The 6,282-nt window shown below is 36.6% G+C and overlaps 1 pseudogene; it reads right to left on the reverse strand.

The window, feature by feature from the left end:
- Positions 1–1,393: 1,393 nt before the first annotated feature.
- LOC107677971 (protocadherin alpha-3-like) lies at positions 1,394–5,853 on the reverse strand (annotated as a pseudogene).
- Positions 5,854–6,282: the final 429 nt, after the last annotated feature.

A 6,282-nucleotide genomic window follows, 5' to 3' on the forward strand; every position in this document is an offset into this window, starting at 1 on the left:
GAGAGGCGCAAGAGTAAAGACTAGACTTTTATCTTACGGTCTGTAGTGACACCATGTGCTGAAACTATGCCATAACCTACTAGAAAAATTCTATTTACAAAAACGTTAAAGTGAGAAACAACAGTGACACAACAACAATAGTAATATTCAAAGTAATCCAATGCAGAAAAGCAAAGCAAAAATACACCACCGAATATTATTATTTAGGCTACTAGCAGCATCAACACATGAATAATCTAATAAAACGGGAAACAAACAGACTGTCATCCAAAAGAAAGAAAGTGAAGCATGTTACGATAGAATGCAAATTCTGTAAAAAGCAGTGGTCGATTAACAGGTCATAAAAGAACTTTGTTACAACAAAATAATAACCTACTGAGAGAGCTGCACTGTGATACGGTGAATAGGCCAGAGGTTTTAATATCATAGAGGAAAAACACGTCTGGAAAGTTGAATGGATGAAGCATTCAAGGCTGTAATTGCAAGTTGTATTATTATTATTATTATTAGTAGTAGTAGTAGTAGTAGTAGTAGTAGTAGTAGTAGTAGTAGTAGTAGTAGTAGTAGTAGTAGTAGTAGTAGTAGTAGTAGTAGTAGTAGTAGTAGTAGTAGTAGTAGTAGTAGTAGTAGTAGTAGTAGTAGTAGTAGTAGTAGTAGTAGTAGTAGTAGTAGTAGTAGTAGTAGTAGTAGTAGTAGTAGTAGTAGTGTAGGGAATGTTCTCACTATTAACTGATCCAGGTTCAGAATAAGGCGGTAAAATAACCGGACTGTTGTCATTCTCATCCAGAATAAATACATTTACAGTCGCGTTACTGCTCAGAGGAGGAACACCAGAGTCTGAGATTAACCATCGTTTTCGCCGCTGCATCTTGTATTTTCATTTTAATTTCCTATTATTGCCTATCATGTGCGTCTTCTTGACACAGCCTATAGATTTTTTTTTTTTTTTATTAGGCTACATTAGTTTTAAACACAGTGTTTAATCTAATGCATTAAAACGTGAAAAACATTTGAAAACATCCTCCAGACAGACCCGATTAATTTAACACAGTCTCATGAAAATTCGCATCTATTACAGGTTTTTGGCAAATTAGCGACATTTCTACAGCATGCGTACGCCACACTGAGGGATGTAGTTAGGCTTGCAGCATACTTTTTATTATAAATTGCACGTTTTCCTTAGAATCACATTTTGCAAATTCGTAAGAAACTACAACTTGCTTGCAACATCCTTTAAGTGCCTAAGATTTCTCGTGATAACTGGTTGAATTGATCAAAGTACGTTATTCAAAGACCATAAAATAGCCTAAATTAAAATGTAAATGAATCAAAACAAATTTAAAATAGGTTAATTGAAAACAAGACAGCCACGTGGTAAATACCAAACCCACTATTATGGCAACTGTTAGAATTAATTTCGAACAGTTGAGAACAATAATTCACCTCGAAAAATTAATTATTCAACAAAAATTCCCAACGATCTTACCTTCGCAGTAGGAAGAGTTTGTGTGCGCGTAAAAGTATCTTCTCCATTAATGCTGATCAGTTCTGCATCTGCTGGCGGAAATGGCGAGGGGAAAACGACTACATCACTCTTTATCGTGTCTGAACTAAAACACACGTCGTACTGTTGTGTGGATTTAGAGAAGGACCAGCTTCCGTCTGGATGTGTGCTGATCACTGGAGCGCTGTACCTGCTGAAACTGCTGTCTGTCCTGTAGCATTTAACTGCTATCAAACCCACCAGACTCAGTAAAAAGATGACTGATACTGAGACAATAGCGATGAGCAGATACAGATTCAGATCCGAAAAACTCTCCTCTTTAACAGGAACTTCTCTGAATGATGTCTTTATGTCATCCAGACTCTCAACAACTACAACATCCATGGACATAGTTGCTGAGAGTGATGGCTCTCCATTATCAGACACTGTGATAAGAAGTGGGTGAGTTTTTAAGTCATTGTCACTCATTCGTCTCTTTGTCTTTATTTCTCCAGTGCTGCTTCCAATGCGGAAGAGATTCGTTCCTTTGGGTTCAGTTAGATGATAAGACAGAAGTGCGTTATATCCAGAGTCAGCATCAACAGCTCTGATCTTGGCTACAAAGTATCCCGCTTCAGCAGAGTAGGGAATGTTCTCACTATTAAATGATCCAGGTTCAGAATAAGACGGTAAAATAACTGGACTGTTGTCATTCTCATCCAGAATAAACACATTTACAGTCGCGTTACTGCTCAGAGGAGGAACACCAGAGTCTGTTGCCATAACTTGAAACTGGAATCTTTTTGTTTCTTCGTGATTAAATGATTGCAAACTGAATATTTCTCCACTTAAAGAGTTTATATTTATCAGTGTTGTTATAGGAACACTGGAGCTGGAACTGTCTAACAGTGAATATGAAAGTTCTGCGTTTTCACCAGTGTCTGAATCATCAGCGGACACTTTTGTCATGAGACCTCCAGCTTGACCATTCTCCCTTAGAAAAGCATTAATAATAGGTGCTGAAAAATGTGGTGCGTTGTCATTAACATCTGAGATATGTAGAGTTATAACAGTGATGCTGGAAAGAGACGGAGTTCCTTCATCTGCAGCTGTAATTGTGATGTTATACAGAGAAGCACTCTCTCTGTCCAGAGGTCCATCTACCACTAGAGAATAATGATTGTTATATGAGCATCTTCTTTCACACTTTCCAGCAGAGGTGTCGTAACTATTTCTGGCACGTTGTCATTCTCATCCACAACTTCTATTAAAACTTTACAGTGTGTACTTTTAGGAGGAACGCCTTTATCTCTCGCCTGAACACGGAGTTCAATTGCAGGCTGTTCCTCGTAATCAATCTGACCTTGAACAACAATTTCCCCTGAGTTAGAATTTACTGTAACCCGTTTCAGTTCATCTGTATATCCATGTCCAACAAATGAATATTGAATTTCACTGTTGATGCCCTCATCCAAATCACTGGCAGAAACAATAATAATTTTGGCTCCAATCATTGTGTTTTCTTTCACTTTAACTTTGTACAAAGGTTTGCTAAAAATAGGTTTATTATCGTTTACATCCATGACATTAACAACAACATTCAGTGTTCCAGATTTAGGAGGTTTTCCTCCGTCAATAGCGGTGAGTATTACGTGAATAACAGCTTGTTTTTCTCTGTCTAAAGCTTTATGTAGCACTAAATCAGCAGATATACTCTGTTGACTGCTATGAATATCTAAAGAAAAATATTCATTTGAACTGAGTTTGTAGTCTTTTAGAGAATTACTGCGAACATCTGAAACTTTTGCAATTGGTAGAGGAAATCTTTCCCCCAAATTTGCATCCTCTGTAACATTGAGAATATAATTGCTGTCCAGAAAAAATGGAGCATTGTCATTGATATCCAAAATTATAATTTCAAGCCGATAAAATCTGTGAGGATTTTGAGCAAGAGCCACTAAATTTAATGCACATTTCTGATTGTAAAGGAGGAGCTCAGATCAATCTCAAAGTCATGGTCTGCAGTGCCACCGCGTGTTGTAGAAGTGGAGAGACAATGAGATTCTACTTCATATAGTTTTCTATAAAAGAAAAAGTGAACTAAAGGTATCACCATACTCAAACAGTGAAACATAAACATTCGTGTCGACTCAATTATTACTAATCAACAAATACAAGTAATAATAAATGAATTAATTCAAAGACTATGTGCTATGTATTTAAGCACATACTTGTATGTACCTTGAGAAGGAAAATACGGCACTATCGCTGTCCATGGTCCTGAGGTGGTTTTGTTCTTTAAATACGAAATATTACAGACGAGCCATGAAAATGTATGATATCACATGGTAATTGTTACAACATAAAAAGAAAGAAAGAAAGAAAGAAAGAAAGAAAGAAAGAAAGAAAGAAAGAAAGAAAGAAAGAAACAGTCAATAAATATAGACTGTCGTATAGTGTACAAAATCCAAGTCAAAGAGAAATTAGAAACGCAGTAGGCTACAAGCAAATCAAACTTTAAAATGAAAACAAAGCTGCACAGTGATACGAATAAACATACGCCAGAGCCACGAGATGCCGAAATAATTTCCAAAACTAAAATGTGTCATTTGAGCAACTAGTGAAACATTAAAGCAATATTTGGACTTTGTGAATCGCGTCCAGTATTTTACTTATCTTTTGTTTGGGTAAGCGTTACATTTTTATTTTTAAATACTTAAAATAAAATTTCATTTTTAGTTCATAATACTTTATTTATTTTATAAACATCTAAACTTTATAAACATATAAACCAAGAAAACAAAAACAAAAAAAAAACTGTTAAAATAGCTTAGAAATAAATCGAATTAATGGTCACTCAAATGTTAATTTTACAAAACAGGTCCGGTAAAAGTGAAATGCAATGCAGAAGCAAGTTACAATGTCTTACCTTCTCAGTGCTCAAAAGGGTTTGCGTGCGCGTAAAAGTATCTTCTCCATTAATGCTGATCAACTCCGCGTCTGCTGGCAGAAATGGCGAGGGAAAAACGACTACATCACTCTTTATTGTGTCGGAAGTAAAACACACGTCGTACTGTTGTGTGGATTTAGAGCAGGACCAGCTTCCGTCTGGATGTGTGCTGATCACTGGAGCGCTGTACCTGCTGAAACTGCTGTCTGTCCTGTAGCATTTAACTGCTATCAAACCCACCAGACTCAGTAAAAAGATGACTGATACTGAGACAATAGCGATGAGCAGATACAGATTCAGATCCGAAAAACTCTCCTCTTTAACAGGAACTTCTCTGAATGATGTCTTTATGTCACCCAGACTCTCAACAACCACAACATCCATTTATCTCTCGCCTGAACACGCAGTTCAATTGCAGGGTGTTCCTCGTAATCAATCTGACCTTGAACAACAATTTCTCCCGAATTAAAATGTATGTTAAACAGGTTAATTTCATCGGTATTTCCATGAAATGAATATTGAATTTCACTGTTGATGCCCTCATCCAAATCACTGGCAGAAACAGAAACTAGTTTGGTTCCAATTGGTGTGTTTTCTTTCACTTTAACTTTGTACAAAGGTTTGCTGAAAATAGGCTTATTATCATTTACATCCATGACATTAACAACAACATTCAGTGTTCCAGATTTAGGAGGTTTTCCTCCGTCAATAGCGGTGAGTATTAAGTGAATAACAGCTTGTTTCTCTCTGTCTAAAGCTTTCTGTAGCACTAATTCAGCCAACATACTCTTTTGCCCACTGTGAACATCTATAGAAAAATATTCATTTGAACTGAGATTGTAGTCTTTCAGAGAATTACTGCCAACATCTGAATCTTTTGCAGTTGGAAGAGGAAATCTGTCCCCTTCATTTGCGATCTCTGTAACATTGAGAATATAGGTGCTGTCCGGAAAAAATGGAGCATTGTCATTCATATCTATAATTATAATTTCAAGCCGATAAAGTCTGTGAGGATTTTGAGCAAGAGCCTCTAAATTTAATGCACATTTCTGATTGCTGCCACACAACTCCTCGCGATCAATCCGGTCTTTGACAAACAGCGAGCCCGTTTTCACATTTACATCAAAATACTTTGCACTTTGCATTGGCATAATCTGAAACATGCTGGTTTCTAGTTCCTGAGCACTGATCTTCAGGTCTTTTGCTTTTTGCTAGATCACAGTTCCCTTATTTACCTCCTCGGAGACGGAATAGACAATCTGGCCAAGCGAAGATTTCCATAAAGACAGAAATACAACGATCCAGAAGCCGTAAGATTCTGTAACATCCATGATTGTGCAGCAGAATGTCCTGCGATTATTTACTGTAAAAACGATTGAAACAACTAAACAGACCTCTGTCGACACAATCCGACATCACGACGCAGTAATACTATAAGCCTTGGTTATTTACACGCCTTCAACGCATTTCCTCTTGTTCTGATGCTGTAAAGGAGGAGCTCAGATCAATCTCAAAGTCATGGTCTGCAGTGTCACCGCGTGTTGTAGAAGTGGAGAGACAATGAGATTCTACTTCATATAGTTTTCTGTAAAATAAAACGTAAACTAAAGGTATCACCATACTCAAACAGTGAAACATAAACATTCGTGTCGACTCAATTATTACTAATCAACAACAAATAATAATAAATAAACGAATTAACTAAAAACGTCACTTTCGCTGTCCGTGGTACTGAAGTGATTTACAAAATACTACAGTTAAGCAGTAAAAAAAAATAAAGAAACAAAGAGTAGTATGATATCACAAGGTAATGTTACAACATAGAAAGAAAGAAAGAAAGAAAGAAAGA

This window comes from Sinocyclocheilus anshuiensis, unplaced genomic scaffold (genome assembly GCF_001515605.1).
Source record: "Sinocyclocheilus anshuiensis isolate Anshui unplaced genomic scaffold, SAMN03320099.WGS_v1.1 scaffold260, whole genome shotgun sequence".
NCBI classification, from domain to species: Eukaryota; Metazoa; Chordata; class Actinopteri; order Cypriniformes; family Cyprinidae; genus Sinocyclocheilus; species Sinocyclocheilus anshuiensis.